General features: G+C 42.4%; 1 non-coding gene across 1 annotated transcript; it reads right to left on the bottom strand.

The window, feature by feature from the left end:
- Positions 1-24188: 24188 nt before the first annotated feature.
- LOC112804605 (small nucleolar RNA R71) lies at positions 24189-24296 on the bottom strand. The gene has a single exon (XR_003203219.1). It is a non-coding gene; the product is annotated as a small nucleolar RNA R71 (small nucleolar RNA).
- Between the last annotated feature and the right edge of the window lie 822 nt (positions 24297-25118).

Genomic DNA, 25118 nt, shown 5'->3' with positions numbered 1-25118 from the left:
TAGAGCCAAGAAGAGGAAAAGCAAGTTGTTAGCAACAACTTGGGCCAGCAACGCCCAAGTCTCCAACCTCACTTCCAGGAAAACACCATGCACGTTGCCAACGTGCATTAAGCCTAGAGTTGTTGCCAATAACGCCCCTCAATGGGCCAGAATTGTTGCCAACTTGCTCTGCTTCCTCTATTCCTCACAAAGGCAAGCAACTTCTTGAATTGAACCAGAAACTCAACAAAGAGAAAGCCCACATTGCTAGCCCAATTGAAGATCTTTTAAGGAGTTTTAGGACTAATATAAATAGAGATTGAGTTTGTACTTGAAGGGGACTTTTTTTACACTTAGACTTTTTAGACTCTTAGCACTTTTATTTTGAACTCTTGAGCACTTCCGGGAGGATACCCGGAGAGCTAATTTTTGGTTCTTCTGGGAACTTCTCTTCTTCATTTCTTAAGCTTTAAGCATTTCCTTATTCTTCTTCATCTTTCTTTGCATTTAGTTTAATTTTGGTTTATGGCAATTGTTGTTGAAATTGGAGCAATGACTCACTAAACCCCACTTTCATTAGGGGAAGAGCTCTGCTTGTTGGAATGAATTGGTGAACTCATCTTTTCCTCCTCAATTCTAGTGGTTGATCTAAAGAGGGAACTCTTGATCTTCAAAGATTCAACCACCATCGAGAGAGGGGTTAATCTATATGAATTATGTGGTGAATTTGAGGAATGAGCCACATAATTCAGTTTAGAGTTCATCCTTTCATGATTTCTTTAATCAATACACCTTGGTTAGTATGTGAGATGTAACTCTCCTTGGTTGAGATTATGGGAGTTGTGTGGCTGGATTAGATTTGAGCTCATCTCTTCTCATGAACAATTAGATCACGAGAGTGGCAATTGGTTATGTTGAGAGAAATTGAATCACCAAGAGATTGGGATTCAATTACCCACTTGCCATGGATCTATACCCATGATTGAGAAGGATTTGACTAACATCAATTCATGAAAACTTGCATCTCTGATCCCTAATGATCCTTTCTATCATTAATTCTCATTTCTTTTGCTCTTAGTGTTTGAATACCCATTGCCCAATTCCCTTCTACATTCTTGCAATTTATTATTCTTGTCATTTACATTCTGTTTCTTTATTCCTTGCCATTTACTCTTATGTTCTTTAAATTTCTGCAACCTTTAATTCCTTGCAATTTACCTTTGATGTCATTTAAGTTTCTTGCAATTTAAGTTTCCGTTATTTACTTTCACTTTATTTCTCTCTTTTAGTTCTTTACATTCTTTGCCATTTAAATTCTTGCAATTATGTTCAAAAATCAAAATGCTCATGAAATCAAAACTATGTTTGCTTGACTAAATCTACCATTTAACTAAAGTTGCTTAATCTACCAATCTCCGTGGGATCGACCTCACTCTTTGTGAGTTTTATTACTTGATACGACCCGGTATACTTGCCGGTTGTACGTGAAATCTAATTTTTACGTATCACCCGGCCTTCTTTTTGAACTTGAGGAGGCCATTGGATTTGAGGTGAGAAAAAAGGAAAAGTGAGAATAGAAGAAGTATGTGTTGTGTTTGGGATGAGTTTTGATTCGGTTCTGTTGTGTGAGATAAGGGAATTATGTTGGTTTTGGTAGTAGAGGGGGTTATGGTTTTCATGTGAAGGTAGCTTGAATGAGTGTGTGAACCGTTTAGTGCTACGGCTATTAATAGGCAGATTCTTCAAGTTTTTCAACAAAACCACAATGAATGAAGAAGGAGCTCGTTGGTGCTCATGAAGGGTTGAGATTGAGTTGTTCATCTAAGAGGTTCATGGAATGGACGGTCTGCATGCAGTGTTGAGGCTTTGACGAGGATCCTCCTCCCATTGGCTGCATGCATTTAGGCGTTCAATGATACATGCATGCATGTTCTGCTTCCCAAGGGGCACATCTCCCTAGGCACATGTGACCATTCCTCTCTTAGCTTGTCCTAGCCGTGGCCCCTCCTCGCTTTTGTCGAGATCTACACAAACCAAAACAGCTAGCCTTAGATATTAATATAAACCTTAGCCATTGACTTGTAAAAAAAAAAAATTGTTCTGTTTTGTTTAATTGTTATTTGATTTTTTTTTTGATTAAATGTGTCCCTAAATAAAAATGCTAAAGGTTGGTGAACACCAAACTTATCTCTTGTTGAGGGGACGGCTTATCAATGCAAACCATTCTTCACAATTGATGTATTTTATGATAAAAACTTGATGCATGATCCCTTTCTGTATGGTTTTGATTCCGTAAATAGGGAACTAATCTGTAGAACAATATTACATATGTAGACACCAAACTTAGTGTTTGGTCGTATGCTTTAGCAAGATGACATTTCATATGTTCTAAGAATAGCCCGCTTTCCTTTTTGAAAAGCAAAAGTTGAGTGTGCCTTAAGGAACACCAAACTTAAAAGTTTGACTTATGCTCTAAGACACTGTATGCATTTATCAGGCATGAAAGTTTAAAATCATACTTCAGAGGAATCATAGCTTATTAAATGAAAGAGAAGACAGAAATCTTAAATCATGGGTTGCCTCCCATGAAGCGCTCTTTTATTGTCACTAGCTTGACATTGAACTCCCTTTAGGGTGGTTGATGTTGGTGATGTCTCAACTTGTCACCTCTCACTGTAAGCTTTCTCTGTGTGCCTTGATGCTCAATTTCCATATGCTCAAGAGAAAGTACTTGGTTGACAGTGTAATAATCTTCTGTTCCTAGCTGTTGATATACTAATTGTACTTTGTCACCTTTGGAAAATCCCTCAGTTGGAATTTTCTTGTTCTTCCACCCTTTGTGAGCCTTATTCTTGCTTTTCATCTTTTTCTTTCTTGTTGATCTTTCTTTCTTGACAGTGACTTGGGTTGTGATACCTTCCTTCTTGTTTATCACCCCTGCTTCCTTTTGAATTCCTTTTTCTTCTTGTATCTGCTTATTTTTCTGTTCTACTGCCTTGTCGGTTGCTTGCTTTGGAAGGAAGTCACCACTTGTTTTGCTTGTTTCTTCATTCCTTTGTAATTCTGGAAAGACTTTCAAGATGATGCTCTCCTCATGCATCCTGAGGGTTAACTCTCCCTGCTCTATATCCACAATGGCTCTAGCAGTGGCCAAAAATGGTCGACCAAGTATTATGGAGTCATTTCCATTTTCTGAAGAATCCAGGATCACAAAATCTGCAGGATAAATGAACTTGTCAACCTTAACTAAAAGGTTCTCAATCAGCCCTTTAGGATATACTACTGATTGGTCCACCAACTCCAAGGACATCTGTATTGGTTTCACCTCCTCTATGCCAAGCTTTTTCACTAAAGAAGATGGGATTAGATTTATGCTTGCTCCTAAATCACACATCCCCTTGTTGATGAATAGGTTTCTAATAGTGCAGGGTAGGAAGAAACCTCCAGGATATTCAAGCTTGGGAGGGAGTCCCTTTTTAATGAGTGCACTGCATTCTTCACTAAGCATTACAGTGTCCTTTTCATTCCAACTTCTCTTCTTGTTGATGAGCTCTTTCAAGAACTTGGCATAAAGAGGCATTTGCTCCAATGCCTCAGCTAAAGGTATGTTGATTTCCAGCTTCTTGAAAGTCTCAAGAAATTTGTGGAAATGCTGATCCTTTGTCTCTTTGTGAAATCTCTGTGGATAAGGCAATGGTGATGTTGAGCTCTTCTCCACTTGATGTTGTTTTGGATTTGGTTCTTCCCTGATCTGCTTTCCTTTCTTTAGATTCTGTGGTTCGTTGTTTTCCTCTATGAGTTTTTATGGGACATTCTTGCTTAACATGTCCTTGTTGATGGCTTCATCATTCTTTGTTGGCTCATTGTCATTATTCTTGGTTGCTCCTTGGTTACCATCCACTAACATTTTTCCACTTCGTAGTTGCACGACCTTGCATTCTTCCTTTGGGTTGGGGATGGTGTCACTTGGTAGTGAGCTTGATGGTTTTTCAACAGAAATCTGTTTGGAGATTTGCCCAATTTGCCTTTCTAAGTTCTTCATGGAAGCTTCTTGGTTCTTTGTTGTCAATTCTTGGTTCTTCATCATTTTCTCCATGAGTAGCTCTAGATTAGTGATCCTCTGGGATTCTTGTGAAATTGGTGAGGTTTGGGTTGTTGATGGATGGTGATAGGTGTTTTGGTTTGTTGGGTGGTTATTAGGTGGATAATGATTAGAGTTGGGGTAATTATTTTGTGGTTTTCTGTATGTATTTTGGTTAGTGTTTGGCTGGGGGTTGTGGTTTGTGCTTTTCCAATTGTTCTGACTTGAGTTTCTTTGCCATGGTTGTTGGTTTTGATTATGGTTGTCTCCCCATCTGAGGTTGGGATGGTTCTTCCAAGATGGATTGTAAGTATCACTATAGACTTCATTTGTTCCAGGATTTTGGTTGTGCATGTACTGGACTTGCTCTTGCTGTTGCTCCTCTTGAGTTTCTTCACTTTGCACCCAAGTAGTTGGTGGTTGGCTTGTGGCACTCACTGATGCAACTTGCAAGCCATCAATCCTTTTGGCCATTTGCTCAAACTGTTGTTGAATCTGCTGCTGCATTATCTTGTTCTGAGCTAGAATTGAATCCACTCCTTCCAACTCCGTTACTCCTCTTCTTTGTGATGGTTGGCGTTGTCTTTGATGAGCAAAGAAATATTGGTTATTGGCCACCATATCAATGAGGTTTTGAGCTTCCTCTGTAGTTTTCATGAGTTGCAAAGACCCTCCAGCTGAATGATCAAGTGCTTCTTGAGCCTTAAGAGTGAGTCCCTCATAGAAGTTCTGCAACTTGTCCCACTCAGTGAACATCTCTGGTGGACATTTCCTCAATAGAGCCTTATATCTTTCCCATGCTTCATATAAGTTTTCAGCCTCCATTTGAGTGAATGTCTGCACCTCAGTCTTCAATCTTAGGATTCTTTAAGGGGGATAAAATTTGGCAAGAAACTTGCTTACCAAGTCATCCCAAGTGTTGATGCTTTCTTTTGGAAAGGTCTCTAGCCATTGAGTGGCTTTATCTCTGAGAGAAAATGGAAAGAGCAACAACTTGTAGCTATCAGGAGGCACACCATTGGTTTTCACAGTATCACAGATTCTCAAGAAGGTAGATAAATGTTGATTTGGGTCCTCCAAAGGTCCTCCTCCAAAAGAACAGTTGTTTTGAACCAAAGTGATGAGTTGTGGCTTTAATTCAAAATTGTTTGCATTGACATTAGGCGTGAGAATGCTACTTCCACAGTGTCTAGCATTTGCAAATGTATATGAAGCCAGGACTCTTCGTTGTTGTTGGTTATTGTTGGCCCCTTCTCCTGGTTGATTTAGATCTCCTTCCATTTCTTGGAATTCCTCCTCAGAGTCTTCCTCTCCAATAACGTTCTTCCCTCTTTCGGCTCTTCTTATTCTCCGAAGAGTTCTTTGGTCAATTTCAGAGAGGACTGGGGAAGATCTTTCTATACTTGACAGACAAACACACAACAATAAACACACAGATCCAGAAAACCAATGAAACTTCAATCTATAGTTAGAATGAAGTTTTAGTTAGTTTAAGCAAAAATTCAAACAGTTAGTGTGTTAGTCACAATTAAAATAACAGAAAAGAAAAATTGCTTGATCTAGATCTCCACTTCACTTAATCATTGTCAATCTTTTTCAATCCCCGGCAACGGCGCCAAAAACTTGATGTGTGGAAAACGATCCAACACAAAACTCACCGGCAAGTGTACTGGGTCGCATCAAGTACTAATAACTCACATGAGTGAGGTCGATCCCACAGGGATTGAAGGATTGAGCAATTTTAGTTTAGTGGTTGATTTAGTCAAGCGAATTAAGTTTTGGTTGAGTGGGTTGTATTTAGCAGAAGCTAAATTGCTTGGAATGTAAAGGGAGAGGGGAGAATTGCAGTAAATTAAAAGACAGGAAAGTAAAATAGGCTGAATCTTAAAGGACAAGAAATTAAATGACTGAAACTTAAAGTGCAAGAAATGTAAATTGCAGTAACTTAAATGGCAAGAAATGTAAATTGCTTGAATATAAAAGGGATTTGAGGACTGGGATTGCAGAATCTAAACAGAGAGAAATTGAATTGCCACAGTTAATAGAGCAGAAATTGAATTAGAAGCAATTAGAACTCAAACAGTAAAGAAATTAAATGCAGCAAAGGTTCACAGAAGAACCAAAAGGAAATCGGGATCTCAGGACTCCAGAGACTAGGTAGCAGAGCCTAGATCTCAAGTGCCTTCCTAGATCCAAGTTCTCAAAGCAATTAACAAGAAATTGAAGAAGAAGCAGTAAAGGAATTGTAATTAAACTCAATTATGCAGAAGAGGAATTAAAGAGATTTTGAATGGAGATTGAGACAGAATTTCCTCAATTCTTCACACCCAAAACTCAAAACAAGAAAATTAAAAGTGCCCAAGCAAGAACGAGGAAGAAGGGAGATCAATTCTCCTTCCCAATTCTCTGAAATCTCGGTCCAGTCTCTCAAAGAAAGGTTGCAAAAATTCAAAGCTCAAAGAAAGTGCAAAATTCAAAAGTCAAGTAAAAGGTCCTCATTACATCAAACTAGCTCCTATTTATACACTTTCTATTCTTGGATTTTGGGATTTGGATGCGCTTTTGATTTGGTGAAGAAATGAATTAAATTGGATTTTTAATTCAATTTTTGGCCCAAAAACAATAGCTTCCAGGAGGCTGCCCTGCCCTTGTGGAGGGCAGGGCAGGATTTGGTGCTTGGTGCGTCTGTGGTGCGGGCGTGGTGCAGCTTGGTGCGTCTGCCCTGCCCTTGAGGCTTAATTCCTTGCTTCCTCATGGTCCCGTGTTCAACTCTTGTGGCAAGCATTGTAGGCATTTTCCTTTGATTTTCTTCTCTTGGTGAGCCCAATACTGCCCTTGTGGAGGACAGGGCAAGGTTTTGTTCTTTTTGATTCCAAGGCACAGATTTGTGCTCTGTCCTTGTAGTGGGCAGGACAGAGTTGCCTTTCATGCTTTGTTCCCTTATGTTGCCCTCCTAGAGGGCAGTGTGCCCTTGTGGAGGGCAATGCTTGCTTCCCCTCTTTACATGCGGCACACTTCTCCTTCCTTTGACCACGTTTTCTTCTCCTTTGGTCACGCTTTCTTAGGCCACGCTTTTCTCTTTTATTCTTTTCTTCACCTACATTAAACCAAAACAACCACTCCAAGTATCACTAAATTCACAAGGCTTATAAATCAATTAAAATTCAATTAAAATTAGCTTAAACTCATGAGTTAACATCAATTTCATGGTGGTTGTTTGATTTAAAGAAGTTATGCATTTTCACTCCAAATCACTTACTTAGGATGCAAGAAAGTGCATAAAGACTAATAAAACAAGTGAAATTAGCTTGAAAAATGGGTATATGATGACTTGTCATCAGCAGGAAAAGCCAATAGCCCTTTAAACCAAAAGGCAAGGGTAAAAATAAAAGGGATCCAAAGCTTTGAGCATCAATGGATAGGAGGGCCTACAGGAATAACATCCTGGCCTAAGCGGCTAAACCAAGCTGTCCCTAACCATGTGCTTGTGGCATGCAGGTGTCAAGTGAAAACTTGAGACTGAGCGGTTAAAGTCATGATCCAAGGCAAAAAGAGTGTGCTTAAGAACCCTAGACACCTCTAATTGGGGCCTCTAGCAAAGCTGAGTCACAATCAGAAAAGGTTCACCCATTTATGTGTCTGTGGCATATATGTATCCGGTGAAAATACTGGAAAACAGAGTGCTTTGGGCCACAGCCAAGACTCATGAAGTAGCTATGTTCAAGAATCAACATACTTAACTAGGAGAATCAATAACACTATCTAGATTTTGAGTTCCTATAGAAGCCAATCATTCAGAACTCCAAAGAATAAAGTGAGATGCCAAAACTGTTCAGAGGCAAAAAGCTACTAGTCCCGCTCATCTAATTGGAGCTAAGTTTCATTGATATTTTGGAGTCTATAGTATATTCTCTTCTTTTATCCTATTTGATTTTCAGTTGCTTGGGGACAATCAACAATTTAAGTTTGGTGTTGTGATGAGCGGATAATTTATACACTTTTTGGCATTTTTTTAGTATGTTTTTAGTACGTTTTAATTAGTTTTTATTATAGTTTTATTAGTTTTTATTTAAAATTCACTTTTCTGGGCTTTACTATGAGTTTGTGTGTTTTTCTGTGATTTCAGGTATTTTTTGGCTGAAATTGAGGGACTTGAGCAAAAATCTAATTCAGAGGCTGAAAAGGACTGCAGATGCTGTTGGATTTTGACCTCCCTGCACTCGAAGTGGATTTTCTGGAGCTACAAAAGCCCAATTGGCGCGCTCTCATCTGCGTTAGAAATTAGACATCCTGGGCTTTCCAGAAATATATAATAGTCCATACTTTGCCATGGAAGGAGCCTTGCGTGCTTGAAGAAGAAGACAGTAGGAAAGTAGATATTCAGAAGATAGAGCATCTCCAAAACCTCAACCTGTTTTCTATTACTGCAAAACAAGTATTTATTTCATGTTCTTTTACTTTTTACAATTAAATCTGAGAATTATTGATATCCTGACTAAGAGTTACAAGATAACCATAGCTTGCTTCAAGCCGACAATCTCCGTGGGATCGACCCTTACTCACGTAAGGTATTACTTGGACGACCCAGTGCACTTGCTGGTTAGTTGTGCGGAATTACAAAAGTGTGATTGTGATTTCGTGCACCAGAACCTCACCAAGAAGAACCTCATCAAGAAGAATACCAGCAAGAAGAGTACTATGATCCAACTAACATAAACTTGAATCACATTCAAGGAGCCATTGAGGATCTAGCAAGGAGTTATATGAAGGGACAAGAACAACAACTACACATTCAATCCCAAAGGATGGATCGTCAAGAAGAACTGCTCTCTAATTAGATGAATCAACAAAGGAAGTGGCAGAAACAACAAATAGAGCAGCAACAGGAGCATTACTCCCAGCTCACCAAGCCATCAATCAAGTAACTGAAAGGCAAGAGCGTCGGACAAGCGTCTTCAAGAACTCAACCAACGTCAGTTTTCTCAGATGAAAGCATTCAACGAGTTCAGCGTGCTCAATGAAAGATGGCAACTACATCGAGAAAAGTTTATCATAAATACTGTTCATACCCTGACCGGGCTCCTCCAACTCGGTCAATTCATAAAAGGTCCGACCTCGTCCTAAGGCTCACGCCTAAAGGTCGGACCTCGGACAATAAAGTAAGGAAGGCCCATCAAAAGGAACGCAGCCCAAAACCTAAAGGCCGAAAAGGCCTAGAAAAGGCGGTTCCACAAAGATAAAGATAAAACTCCCAAAGATAAGATAAGATAAGAATATCTTATCCAGGGAAGATCACGGCCAACTACTATAAATACACTGGAGCACCCAGGTATGACATTCATTCCACATTCTACACATATCTGCTTGGACCCATGCTAACTTAAGCATCGGAGTGTCATTGCAGGTACAACCACCAACCACTCCGCATATCAAGCTCGGGTCCCTGAACCCCCACCTCGGGCCTCTCCAGACGACCGAGCTACACGTTTCAGGTAACCCCCGGAACATTGGCGCCGTTGCCGGGGAACTGGAAGTCATTCCTTTACCATGGCGGACGACCCTCTCCACGCTGCATCCGAACAAGAGGATGAAGTTGACACCGGAGAACGACCGGACAGCCCTCTATCACCACGCACTCCAGGAGGAAACAAACAGAAACGCCCAAAGGCGTCACTCCCAAACAAAGATCCACAAAATTCCGAAAAAGAAAAGAGCTCGGAAATTTTAGAAGCAGTCCGGGCACAACAAAACCGACTGAAACAACTCGAAGAGGACATAAAGAAGCAGAAAGAAACTGAACAAGATCTGAGAAGGGAGGCTCGAAAGCGCAGAGAATTAGAAGAAAAACTACGGAAAATAGAGGCCAACCTGAAAAGACCGGACAGAACGCGGCACCACCCCCGAAGGCAACCATGATCCCTTCACGCAAGAGATCATGAAGGAGAAGGTACCGCGAAACTTCAAACCACCCGATATGGATCTCTACGACGGCACCACCGATCCAAGTCACCACCTCAGCAACTTCAGGAGCAGAATGTACCTAGTCGATGCCTCCGACGCAATTCGGTGCAAAGCCTTCCCCACCACTCTCACCAAGTCAGCCATGAAGTGGTTCGACAACCTGCCACCAAGATCAATCACCAGCTTCGAAGACCTAACCAAAAAATTCCTAACAAGGTTCTCTATTCAAAAGGACAAGACAAAACATGCCCCCAGTCTACTCGGGATCAAACAAGGAAACCAAGAAACTCTTCGAGAATACATGGAGCGATTCAACAAAGCCTGCCTGGACATACAACACTTGCCCACTGAAGCAGCTATCATGGGACTAGCAAACGGCCTAAAAGAGGGACCGTTTAGCCAATCCCTATCCAAACGATACCCGACCTCCCTATACGAGGTGCAGGAGCGGGCGGAAAAATATATCAACATGGAGGAAACCTCCCAGCTAAGAGACTCTTCTAGGAAGGAATCAACCTACCCCCTCCGAGATCGAGATCGGGAACAGAAGAAGAAAGAAGAACCCAACTCGGACAAGCCACGGAAGTACCACAACTACACCCCCCTCCGAGTCTCCCTGGTAGATGTCTACAGAGAAGTATGCCACACCGAAAAGATCCCACCGCCCCGACCGCTAAAACACAAGAGAGCGGGGAGAGATCGGTCCGAATACTGTGAATATCACAAGCTCTACGGCCATTCTACTAACGACTGCTACGACCTAAAGAATGTTATAGAAAAGCTAGCCAGAGAAGGAAAACTCGACAGATACATAGCAGAGAAAGGAGAAGAGGCCAGGAAGAGAAGGCGGGGAGATAACGAAGATCGGGCCGAACAAATCCCGCGAACCCCTGAAAGGCACGTTCACATGATAAATGGAGGTTTTGCAGGCGGAGGAACATCCAGATCCTCGCGAAAAAGACACCTCAAAGAAGTCTATCACGTCCGAGAAGACAGTCCCCAGCCCGAATTACCCACTATCTCATTTACCCGAGAAGATGCTCGAGGGATAATACCCGGGCACGACGATCCAATGGTAATCACCATTATCCTAGCAAACGCCAACTTACATCGAACCCTGATTGACCAGGGAAGCTCAGCAGATATCCTGTTCAAAACGGCCTTCGACAAGCTCGGACTTGAAGAAAAAGAACTAAAGGCCTATCCCACCGACCTATTTGGGCTAGGGGATACCCCAATCCATCCCTTAGGATACATCTCGCTACACACTACCTTTGGAAAAGGCGAGCAATCTAAAACATTAAGCATCGACTACATTATAGTCGACGTCACTTCAGCATACAATGCCCTCATTGGGCGACCAACCCTAAACAGACTGGCAGCTATAGTCTCGACCCCACACCTCTGTATGAAGTTCCCTACCGCAAAAGGAATCGCTACCCTAAAAGGCAACCAAAAATTAGCACGGCGATGCTACAACGAAAGCTTGAGCCTAAAAGGGAAAGAGGTCAACACAATAGAACTCGGACGAGTTCAAGCCCGAGAAGATCTTCGGCCACAACCAGAGGGAGAAACCGAAAAAGTCCAGATTGGGAACACACCTGAAAAAATAACAAACATAGGAGCAAACCTCGAAGCAGACCTAAAAGAGGAACTCATAACCCTCTTAAGGGAGAATTCCGACCTCTTCGCCTGGAGAGCCTCTGACATGCCAGGCATAAGCCCCGACCTGATGTGCCATAAGCTATCAGTATACCCGGGATCCAGACCTGTCCAACAAAGACGCCGGAAGCTCGGACCCGAGCGCATGCAAGCAATAGAAGAACAAGTACAAGCACTACTAGATGCAGGGTTCATTAGGGAAGTAAAATACCCCCTATGGCTCGCAAACGTGGTCCTGGTAAAAAAGCCCAACGGAAAATGGAGGATGTGCGTCGATTACACGGATCTCAACAAAGCCTGCCCCAAAGACCCATATCCACTACCAAACATCGACGCCTTAGTAGACGCAGCCTCAGGCTACAGATATCTCTCCTTCATGGACGCATACTCGGGATACAATCAAATCCCGATGTACGGACCCGACCAAGAAAAGACCTCGTTCATAACCCCAAAGGCAAACTACTGCTACGTAGTAATGCCCTTCGGGCTGAAGAACGCAGGGGCAACCTACCAGAGGCTAACGAACAAAGTGTTCTCAGAGCACATCGGACTACAGCTGGAGGTGTACGTCGACGACATGCTGGTAAAAACACAAAAAGACAGAAACTTGCTGACCGACCTCACCAGTGTCTTCGGCACCCTCAGAAGACACAACATGAGACTTAACCCGACAAAGTGTACCTTCGCCGCAGAAGCCGGAAAGTTCTTAGGCTTCATGCTGACTCAAAGGGGCATCGAAGCGAACCCGGACAAATGCCAAGCGATACTCAATATGAAGAGCCCGACGTGTGTCAAAGAAGTACAACAACTGAATGGAAGGCTAGCCGCCCTATCAAGATTCTTGGCAGGATCAGCGATAAAATCACTACCTCTCTACTCACTCCTAAAGAAAGGGAAACCCTTCTCATGGACCCCGGAGTGCGAAAAAGCCTTTCAAGAATTCAAGGAATTCCTCGGGCAGCCACCAATCCTAACCCGACCTTTAAAAGGAGAAAAACTCGTACTATACCTCTCGGTTGGAAATCGAGCAGTCGCTTCAGCGTTAATACGAGAAAATAACCAAGGACAACACCCCATATACTTTGTAAGCAAGGCACTACAAGGGGCCGAATTAAACTATCAGAAGATAGAAAAATTCGCCTACGCCCTAGTGTTCACAGCTCGGAGGCTCCGTCCCTACTTTCAAGCCCACACCATCAAAGTCCGGACAAACCAACCCATGAGACACATCCTGCAAAAAACAGACCTGGCAGGACGAATACTACAATGGGCGGTGGAACTGTCCGAGTTCGACCTCCACTATGAAGCCCGAACTGCCATAAAATCTCAGTATCTAGCCGACTTCATCGCAGAATACACTGAGACCCCTGGAACCCCACTCTCATGGAACCTGTATGTCGACGGGTCCTCAAACAAAACAGGAAGCGGAGCCGGGGTTATACTCGAAAGCGACCAAGGAACGCGGATAGAACTATCCCTAAAATTCGAGTTCCAGGCTTCGAACAACCAAGCCGAATACGAGGCCCTACTAGCAGGTCTAAAGCTAGCCGAAGAGGTCGGAGCCCAGAGAATCACGATCTTCAGCGACTCCCAGGTCGTCACATCACAAGTAAATGGAAGCTACCAGGCCAAAGACCCAACTATGAAAAAATACCTGGACCAAACACAGGCACAATTACGCCACTTTTCAGAAATACAGATCCAGCACATACCTCGAGAACAAAACGCCCGGGCAGACGCCCTCTCAAAACTCGCCAGCACCAAGCCCGGAGGCAACAACAGAAGTCTCCTCCAGGAAACCTTACAATCTCCCTCCGTGCTAAGAGAGGAAGAAACGCTAAATATATCCAACCAACAGCAGGGATGGATGACCCCCATACTCAACTACCTGAAGTCGGGAACTCTCCCCGCCGAAAGAAAGGAAGCTAAAAGACTCACGAAAGACGCCCAGAATTATACACTAATTCACGACGTATTATACAGAAGAGGATTCTCAAACCCCCTCCTTAGGTGCGTCCCGACCTCAGAAACAAAGAGCGTCCTCGAAGAAGTCCACGGAGGCATGTGTGGAAACCATCTCGGAGCTCGGGCATTATCCAAGAAAGTAGTCCGAGCCGGGTTCTACTGGCCGACCTTGCAAAGAGACGCAACGGAATTTGTGAAAATATGCCCCCCTGCCAAAAACACGCCAATTTTCACAAGGCACTACCCGAAGACCTTATCAGCATCACCGCACCATGGCCCTTCGCCAAATAGGGACTTGACCTACTCGGCCCGTTCCCCCAAGGACCGGGGCAAGTCAAATACCTCATAGTAGGGGTTGATTACTTCACAAAGTGGATCGAAGCTGAACCCTTAGCCACCATTACGGCTCAGAAAAGTCGCAAATTCCTATACAAAAACATTGTCACAAGGTTCGGAGTCCCCTACTCCATCACAACGGACAATGGAACACAGTTCACGGACACAAGTTTTCAGAACTTGGTGGCCGAACTAAAAATCAAACAGCAATTCACCTCGGTCGAGCACCCACAAGCCAATGGACAAGCAGAGGCTGCAAATAAAGTCATCTTGGCCGGGTTAAAACGAAGACTCCAAGAGGCCAAAGGGGGATGGGCCGAGGAGCTCCCCCAGGTGCTATGGGCATATCGGACAACTCCGCACTCTACAACAGGAGAATCGCCATTCCGACTAGCTTACGGGATGGAGGCAATGATTCCTATTGAAATAGATGAAGGGTCACCTAGAACCATCTTCTACAACGAAAAAGGTAACCCGCAGGCACAAAGGGAAGAACTCGACCTCCTCCCCGAGGACCGAGAAAGAGCTCGGATCCGAGAAGAAGCCTTAAAACGGCGAACGGCCCTCAGATACAATCAGAAAGTAATAAAACGAAGCTTCTCCATTCACGACCTGATTCTAATCCGAAACGACATTGGAACACAAAAGTCGGGAGAAGGAAAGCTAGCTGCAAATTGGAAAGGGCCCTACAAGGTAACAGAAGTCTTAGGAACAGGCTACTACAAAGTATCCGACCTAGAAGGCAACGAGTTGCCCAGGGCCTGGCACGCCTGCAATCTAAGACGATACTAAAGCTAGAAAAAGATAACCCGAGGTGTACTCTTTTTCCCTACAAGGGTTTTTTAATGAGACACCCGGTCAAAAAGACACCCGACCTAGTCAAGGGTAAACACTCTGTAAATATTCTTTCTTTTTTAATACTAATCAAATTTTTCTATTTTCCTCGTGTTGAAACAAATCCTGAAAAGTACCCCCCCAAGGCGCATTAATTTATGCTCGACAAAACGCAAAAAATCATTTGCCAAGAGACCACACAAGGTCGGCAAAGATAAAGCGACGAGGTTCAAATTAATGTGAGAAGTTATAAAGCAACTCTGAAAAGGCTCAAAAAGCCAAATAAAAAGAGATTACAAAAATAACTTAAAAGGCCGACCAACGACAAGGTTAGGCCCAACAAAGGGAAGTACTCAAACACCCGAGGTCCGAGAAAAAGTCCGGATCCAAGAAAGAAGCCTTAAAACGGCGAAAGCAAAGATTTCGAAAACGCTTACTAAAAAGTTGCTATACAAAAACAACTAAAAAGTACAAGCGAAAAAACGAAATCAAAGGAAAGTTCAAAAAGCGCTAGCTAAAAGGTTGTTATCCAAAAACAACTAAAAAGCATAAAAGCGGAGCAAAAAGTCAAAACGCGAGCAAAACACCGCATAATAAGCTAAAAAGTTACTACAAGTAGCTAAAAGCAAAAAGGTGTTCAAAGAGTCCACAGAAACCATCCAAAAACAAAAGAGCCCACAGGCCGGGCAAAAAACCAAAGATAAAAGGATTACAGAGATTCAAGGTCCTTTCCGGACTCCACATCAACAGAAGGCTGCGGAGGAAACATAGAAATCGGGACAGCATTAACGGCACCGTCATCTCGGTTCAAAACCTCCACACCAGATCCCTCCTCGGCCAAAAGTGAAGTCGGGTTCGCAACCGGAACTTTGGGGTCGGACACCGGAACCTCATCCTCGTTGGGAGCAGGAACAATCTTTCCCTCCACAACAACGTTATCCGTACTAAATAAGCTCAGATCCAGGTCAGGAGCAAGAACCCGGACCTGAGCCTTCAAATTTTCAAACATAGCATCCATACCCTTAGCCACATGACCTTCTAGCTCGTAAAAATCATCCTGAGCAGATTGCAATCTCTCCTTTGTCTCCACAAGCTCGGCATATATCCGAGTATAATTCTCCGTCGCCGCCTTCGCCATCTCCTCAGATGCTTTCGCTGCCGCCACAGCCGCGGTAGCTTTGGCTTTCTCCTTCTCCAGAGACGCCTCCAGCTCAGTAATCCTAGCAGCCTTCAGTTCACTAATCCTCTCAAACTCAGACTGAGCCTTCTCAAGTCGGGAGCTGGTCGCACCAATGGGGGATTTCTTGAACTCCCGGGCAATAGCGGCATGAAGACTAGCCATCCGGACACAACTCCGCGCCATATACTGAAAATGATGCTCCATAGATACATCATCAGTAGAAATAAAGGTCTGAGGGAGAATATGCTGTTCAATCCAACCAAGAGCATCAAAATCCTTGTCATTAAAACCCGCAAGCTCTTGAGAGGTCTTCTGTTTCTTGGGAGGAGGACCCGAGGACGAAGGCGGAGAAGAGGTAGCAGGCCCGGAGGTCGGGGGATCTTGATTTATAGCTCGGAACTGGGGAGTCGGAATAGTCTTCGACTGAGTAGTGACACCCACAGTAGTCTTCTTCGGAGAAGATCGGGCAGAAGCCTCCCCAGCCTCGATATTCCGAGCAGCCACAGACTTCTTCGTCCGACGAAGGAACTTCATGGAATCCGCCTGAGAAGACATCTCTGCAGAAATAAAAGAAAAAGGATTACCACAACAGAAATTCCACCAAAACAAGGAAAACCAAAATACTAAAAAAAGATGAATCTCTGAGAGGTCGGGAACTACCTAACTCGGAACGGAGAAGGCTTGGATCTCCCAACATTTTCTTCGTGTCCAAGTGAGGTGCCCGACCCCATAAACTGCTCACCACACCCACAAAAGCCTGCTCCACCTCATCTAGACTGTCAAAGGTATACTTAACAGACACTACATTCTCCTGCCAACAAAGAGGAAAAGAAGGCTCCCCACTCTCGTCTAGAAAGAAAGGTCGGACGTCTCCAGTAGCCCGGACCTTGAAATAAAAGTTCTTAAAATCATGAAAGGACTCATCATACAAGGTACAAAACTTCCTCCCCTGGTTAGCTCTAAAAGAGACCCAAGATACCTTCCCTCCACGCGACCCCGGCTTCGTCAACACAAACAAATAGGAAAAAAGAGAAATAGAGGGAGAGACGCCCAAAAACTGACACAAAAGTTGAAACAGCTTTAAAAACGCCCAAGAATTTGGATGGAGCTGCGTAGGGGCAAGGTTACAAGACCATAACACCTCGGACTCCAGATCGGTAAAGGGAAGTCGGACACTCAGCTTAGAGAAAAAACAATCATAAGCATAAAAGAAGAGCTTCTCGGAACTATCTAAAGGCGGGAAGCACACTCTCTCCTCAGATTCCGGGGCCACTAGTTCGTAATCCCTCTCAGACTCCCTATTCTCACATATGCTACAGTGCCTACGGAACCTAGCTAAATACTCAGAATCTACCACAGAAGGGACTCTTAGAGGAAGAGGGTCTACCCAACCAAGACCACATGGAATCTTAGTCGACATCGCTTGAAGAACCTTTCGAGACATAAAATTTTTACCTACAAAGAAGAATACAGCAGCAAAGCAAAAATCACATAAAGAAGACAGCAAAAACCCATTCAGCAAAGCAAGAAACAAAACCCCACGAAGAAAACGCGGCAACCCGGAACAAAATACCGGAGAACAAAAAAGAGCCCCCCCCATATACAAACAACAAGCAATGGCGGCGCCTCTTTTCGGGGCAACCCAGGCATAAAGAAGAAGAAACAAACAAGAGCCACACAAAGAACAGAAGCATATGTGCACAAGAAAAGAGAAACATGGGAACAAACCTGGAAGAAAGAAACAAAGACGACGAGCTCCGAAGCAAGGAGAACGAAACGACGGCGCAGAGGGAACCCCAGAAAGACACACAGAGAGATTCGGGGAAGCAGAGCAAAGAGAAAGAAGAAGCAGTGCTCGGAAAGGATAAAGAAAAACAAAAACGCAGAAAAAGGAGGAAAGGGGCAAGTAAATAAAGCCTTCACAGAGCCCAAACGGAAATCGAGGAAAAATGGTAAAATGCAATAAATGCAGGAACGTCCATTTTTGAATTTTGAAAAAACTACCATGCCCGAGCTCGACCTCCCAAAAAGGACGAACTCGGGCAGGGGCACTGTTCATACCCTGACCGGGCTCCTCCAACTCGGTCAATTCATAAAAGGTCCGACCTCGTCCTAAGGCTCACGCCTAAAGGTCGGACCTCGGACAATAAAGTAAGGAAGGCCCATCAAAAGGAACGCAGCCCAAAACCTAAAGGCCGAAAAGGCCTAGAAAAGGCGGTTCCACAAAGATAGAGATAAAACTCCCAAAGATAAGATAAGATAAGAATATCTTATCCAGGGAAGATCACGGCCAACTACTATAAATACACTGGAGCACCCAGGTATGACATTCATTCCACATTCTACACATATCTGCTTGGACCCATGCTAACTTAAGCATCGGAGTGTCATTGCAGGTACAACCACCAACCACTCCGCATATCAAGCTCGGGTCCCTGAACCCCCACCTCGGGCCTCTCCAGACGACCGAGCTACACGTTTCAGGTAACCCCCGGAACAAATACTCAGGCCAAGTTGACTTATGTGGCTGGGCATATGCATAATTTGCACATTGCCATCCCAAGATATGATGCAGTTTGCAAATACCTAATAGAACAAGAGGAGGGGAAGGTAAAACAACAGAAGAAAGCATTGAAGAAGAAGATGGAGGATGTTAGTTTCTAGAAAAAGCTAATCAGAAAGCGCAAGGGAAATAGGGATTCGAGCAATCAAGAAGGATCCCAAGACAAAGGAAACAAAGGGACATAAGCATTCCAATAAGTAAAAGGTGGTGGAGTTCCCTCTTCGTTCTATCTTTTTCAAGTTTTAAATAAGGAAAATCATGTATGAAATAGAACATGCTTCCATAGTAGCATTGGAACATTCAATTCTGCCTTTAAAATTTTAATGTTCAGGTCTAAATGTTTGGTCTAAGTCCCTAGCTTTCATTTTTATCTTGCTTATATGTATGCTTGTCCTTTTAAGTCAATTAAAAAGAAAATGTTATGAAAAACAAGAGTGGGTTTATCTTGTGAAGTGAGTTCTTAAGTTTGTGGTATGGTAATTAATTAGCTAACTTAGTTCACCAACAAGGTATATAGGCAAATATATGCTCTAAATCACATGCTTGGAACACATCCTATTGAGACTAACCAAATAACAAGATCCTAATAAGAAAAAGAGAAAGAACAACAAGAGTTTGAAAAGGAAAGAAAAATAATAAGAAATAAGGCTAGGCACCAAGGGTTTGAATATTGAGGCATGTGTCGGTGGTGTTCCTGTGCAAAGGATATGCTTGGATGAATAATCTCTTAGGGGTGCCTTATCACTTGGTAACTTGGGTTACCTAACCCAGGATTATCAGCTGAAAGTCCACTATCAAGAGCAACCTTTGCTACATAGCACTTAGTAACCCAAAGAGGTGCTGGACACCAAGGTCTCAAGGAAGAAAAATAACAAACCATGTGCCTGTGGTGTGCATGTATGAGGGAAAGAGACTTAAGGGAGTAAGTCCTCAAGGGTGTCTCAACACCTAGCACCTTGAACCAACTGGTTCAGGAGTGTTGGCTGAAAGCTTATCTTAAAGAGTCGCCCTCTCACAGAGCATTTAGCCTAAAAAGATTGCAATAAACCCTGGAAGAGAAATGAGGATCAATAAATAAGAAGTCTCAAGGGATGCAATCAAGCAAGTGTTCAAAGGCATGATAGGGACCTGAACACCATTGAATGAATGAACCTAAGTTGCTATGCATGAAACCCCATAAACCAGGAATTTGACTTCTATAACAATGGATTGTTTATCTTGTTCTTTCATTCATTTTTCCTATGTTTTAGTACTTGCTTAGGGACAAGCAAGCTTTAAGTTTGGTGTTGTGATGCTAGGGCATCTTGGCCAGTTTCACTGACCTTTTCTTTACTGTTTTAGGGTAGTTTCATGCATTTCTTAGTAAATAAGTAAGTTTTGGACAAAAATACACTTACACCTTGATTCAAGCAAACATTGTGAACTTTACATGATTTCATGAGAATTAAGCAGGAATTGAATGATATAATTGATGATGCATAACCTCATGACATGGAACAGAGCTTTGATGCACTTTAACTGCTTGATTTCAGGACAAAGAAAGCAAGAAGGAGCTACGTTAGTTGTCATGTTAAGCTAATTAACATGACCACTAACGTGGAATAGGGACAAGCTTGTAGCGTTAATGGAAAAAGTGATCGCCAATAACGCCTTCGACGCCATCATAGCCCATGTTAGTTGCCACGTTAAGTACATTAACATGGTAGCTAACGTGGAGGAAAAGAGAAGCTCTAACGTTAGTGGTAAAAGTGAATGCCACTAACGTTCCACAAAGGCACACTTAGCCACGTTAAGAGCCACGTAAATCCAATTAACGTGAACTCTAACATGGGGGGAGGATGCAATCACCAACGTTAGTGACACTCACTTTTGTCACTAACGTTGGACTAAGCCAAGAGTGCCCACGTTAGTGGTCACGTTAAGACCACTAACGTGAAGAGTAACGTGGAGCTAAGCATGATGGGCCAACGTTAATGACACTCACCTTTCTCACTAACTGATGAGCGGATAATTTGTACGCTTTTTGGCATTGTTTTTAGTATGTTTTTAGTATGATCTAGTTAGTTTTTAGTATATTTTTATTAGTTTTTAGTTAAAATTCACTTTTCTGGACTTTACTATGGGTTTGTGTGTTTTTCTGTGATTTCAGGTATTTTCTGGCTGAAATTGAGGGACCTGAGCAAAAATCTGATTCAGAGACTGAAAAGGACTGCAGATGCTGTTGGATTCTGACCTCCCTGCACTCGAAGCAGATTTTCTGGAGCTACAGAAACCCAATTGGCGCGCTCTTAATGGCGTTGGAAAGTAGACATTCTGGGCTTTCCAGCAATATATGATAGTCCATACTTTGCCCAAGATTTGATGGCCCAAACCGGCGTTCAAAGTCACCCTCAGAAATCCCAGCGTTAAACGCTGGAACTGGCACCAAAATGGGAGTTAAACGCCCAAACTGGCATAAAAGCTGGCGTTTAACTCCAAGAGAGGTCTCTGCACGAAAATGCTTCATTGCTCAGCCCAAGCACACACCAAGTGGGCCCGGAAGTGGATTTTTATGTCATTTACTCATTTCTGTAAACCTTAGGCTACTAGTTTTCTATAAGTAGGACCTTTTACTATTGTATTGAGACATCGAGGGGTAGCTATCTTCATTATTATGCTATCTTAGATCATTGGGAGGCTGGCCTCATGGCCATGCCTAGACCTTGTTCTTATGTATTTTCAACGGTGGAGTTTCTACACACCATAGATTAAGGTGTGGAGCTCTGTTGTACCTCGAGTATTAATGCAATTACTATTGTTCTTCCATTCAATTCCGCTTGTTCTTGTTCTAAGATAGCACTTGTTCTTCAACTTGATGAATGTGATGATCCGTGACACTCATCATCATTCTCACCTATGAACGTGTGACTGACAACCACCTCCGTTCTACCTTCGATTGGGTGAATATCTCTTGGATTCCTGATTGCACGATGCATGGTTGATCGCCTGACAACCGAGTGCTCGCCTGACAACCGAGCCAACCATTCCGTGAGTGACAGACGCAAAAGAATCGCTGGATTCTATTCCGGCCTGACCGAGAACCGACAGATGATTAGCCATGCTGTGACAGAGCATAGGAACATTTTCACTGAGAGGATGGGAGGTAGCCACTGACAACGGTGAAACCCTTGCATAAGCTTGCCATGGAAAGGAGTAAGAAGGATTGGATGAAGACAGTAGGAAAGCAGAGAGACGGAAGGGAAGGCATCTTCATGCGCTTATCTGAAGTTCCTACCAATGAATTACATAAGTACCTCTATCTTTATCTTTATGTTTTTATGCGTTCATCACCATATCCATTTGAGTTTGCCTGACTAAGATTTACAAGGTGACCATAGCTTGCTTCATACCAACAATCTCTGTGGGATCGACCCTTACTCGCGTAAGGTTTATTACTTGGACGACCCAGTACACTTGCTGGTTAGTTGTGCGAAGTTGTGTTTATGCCATGGTATTGAACACCAAGTTTTTGGATTCATTACCGGGGATTATTTGAGTTGTGAAAAGTATTGATCACAATTTCGTGCACCAGGTTTATGGCGCCGTTGCCGGGGATTGTTGAGTTTGGACAACTGACGGTTCATCTTGTTGCTTAGATTAGGTATTTTTTCTTCAGAGTTCTTAAGAATGAATTCTAGTGTTTCAAGGTGATGTTCTTATCATCACCAAAGCTGATTGATCTTCATCAATTTAGCTCTTGAATGCAGTGTTCTGCTGAAGCTTGGCTGACCATGTCTAATTCCTTTAGACTGAAGCTTTAGACTAACATTGCATGATTCCTGGGATTCTCATTAAGAATTTTGATATCTTTTTCCACTTAATTTTCGAAAAACACAAAAAAATCAAAAAAATCATAAAATCCAAAAATTTCTTGTTTGAGTCTAGTGTCTCATGTTAAGTTTGGTGTCAATTGCATGCATCCATTCATGTGTTCTTAAGGATCTTTAAATAATTCTTGATGATTTCTTACTCTGATCTTTGAATTCTCTTGACTTGAGTGTTTTATGTGTCTCATATGCATTCTCATTAGTGTCAGTAGTATACAAACTGCTAAGTTTGGTGTCTTGCATGCATAGTTATTTGATTCTTGTTGCATTTTGATTTTTCCTTATTATTAAAAATCCAAAAATATTTTTTATTTGTGTCTTCTCAAGTCAATACTACAGAGAATTTAAAGATTCAGAACATACAGCAGAGGAATTACACAGAAAAGCTGGGCGTTCAAAACGCCCAGTGAAGAAGGACAGACTGGCGTTTAAACGCCAGCCAGGGTACCTGGTTGGGCGTTTAACGCCCAAAAGGGTATAGTTTTGGGCGTTAAACGCCAGAATGTGCACCATTCTGGGCGTTTAACGCCAGGATGGCACAAGAGGGAAGATTCTGTTTTTCAATGCAATTTTTTTTCAGGTTTTCAAAGTTTTTCAAAATCAAATCTTTTTCAAATCATATCTTTTCAATCATGTGTTTTCAAAATCAATTTCTTTCCATTTTCAAAGATACTTACTATCAATTAATGATTTGATTCAACACTTCAAGCATGTTGCCTTTTCTGTTGAGGAAGGTTTAATGTTTGAATCATATCTTTTCTTGTAAGTCAGGTTTTTAATTTTCAAAATCAAATCTTTTTTTAAAAAAATGTTTTTCAAATCATATCTTCTCAATCACATCTTTTTAAAACTAATCATATTTTCTTAACCACATCTTTTTCAAAATAGTTTTCAATCAAATCTTTTTGATTTCTAATTTTAAAATCTTTTTTCAAAAATCACTTGATTTCTTTTCCACTTTCATTTTCAAAAATCAAGTAGTGTTTTCAAAAATGTTTTCAAAATCTTTTACTTAATTTTCGAAAATTACTTCCCTCCTTCTCACATCCTTCTATTTATGGACTAACACTATCCCTTAATGCAAAATTCGAACTCCATCTTCTTTGATAAGTTCGAATTTTCTACTTCTGTCTTCTACTCTTCTTTTCCTCTGACACTTTAAGGAATCTCTATACTGTGACATAGAGGATTCCACATTTTCTTGTTCTCTTCTCTTTCATATGAGCAGGAGCAAAGACAAAGGCATTCTTGTTGAGGCTGATCCTGAACCTGAAAGGACCTTGAAGAGAAAGCTAAGAGAAGCCAAAGCACAACTCTCTTTAGAGGACCTGACCGAATTCTTCAAAGAAGAAGGACACATGGCAGCCGAAAACAACAATGCCAACAATGCAAGGAAGGTGCTGGGTGACTTTACTGCACCTACTCCCGATTTCTATGGGAGAAGAATCTCTATCCCTGCCAATTGGAGCAAACAACTTTGAGCTTAAGCCTCAATTAGTTTCTCTAATGCAACAGAATTGCAAGTTCCATGGACTTCCATTGGAAGATCCTCATCAGTTCTTAGCTGAGTTCTTGCAAATCTGTGACACTGTCAAGACTAATGGGGTTGACCCTGAGGTCTACAGACTTATGCTATTCCCTTTTGCTGTAAGAGACAGAGCTAGAACATGGTTGGACTCTCAACCTAAAGAAAGCCTGGACTCTTGGAAAAAGCTAGTCAATGCCTTCTTGGCAAAGTTCTTTCCACCTCAAAAATTGAGTAAGCTTAGAGTGGAAGTCTAAACCTTCAGACAGAAGCAAGGAGAATCCCTCTATGAAGCTTGGGAAAGATACAAACAATTAATCAGAAAGTGTCCTTCTGATATGCTTTCTGAATGGAGCATCATAGGTATTTTCTATGATGGTCTCTCTGAACTATCCAAGATGTCTTTGGATAGCTCTGCAGGAGGATCTCTTCATCTGAAGAAGACACCTACTGAAGCTCAAGAACTGATTGAAATGGTTGCAAATAACCAATTCATGTACACCTCTGAAAGAAATCCTGTGAACAATGGGACTAGTCAGAAGAAAGGAATTCTTGAGATTGACACTCTGAATGCCATATTGGCTCAGAATAAAATATTGACTCAACAAGTCAATATGATTTCTCAAAGTCTGTCTGGAATGCAAAATGCACCAAGCAGTACTAAGGAGGCTTCATCTGAGGAAGAAGCTTATGATCCTGAGAACCCTTCAATGGAAGAGGTGAATTACATGGGAGAACCCTATGGAAACACCTATAATCCTTCATGGAAGAATCATCCAAATTTTTCATGGAAGGATCAACAGAGACCCCAACAAGGTTTCAACAACAATAATGGTGGAAGAAACAGGTTTAGCAATAGCAAGCCTTTTCCATCATCTTCTCAGCAACAGACAGAGAGTTCTAAGCAGAATAACTCTGACTTAGCAACCATGGTCTCTGATCTGATCAAAACCACTCAAAGTTTCATGACTGAAACAAGATCCTCCATTAGAAATTTGGAGGCACAAGTGGGTCAGCTGAGCAAGAAAATTACTGAACTCCCTCCTAGTACTCTCCCAAGCAATACAGAAGAAAATCCAAAAGGAGAGTGCAAGGCCATCAACATGGCCGAATTTTGGGAGGAAGGAGAGGCAGTGAACGCCACTGAGGAAGGCCTCACTGGGCGT

Source organism: Arachis hypogaea, chromosome 5, assembly GCF_003086295.3.
Source record: "Arachis hypogaea cultivar Tifrunner chromosome 5, arahy.Tifrunner.gnm2.J5K5, whole genome shotgun sequence".
NCBI lineage: Eukaryota > Viridiplantae > Streptophyta > Magnoliopsida > Fabales > Fabaceae > Arachis > Arachis hypogaea.
Note: the sequence above shows the minus strand (reverse complement) of the source record. Positions and strands in the feature narration are given on the sequence as shown.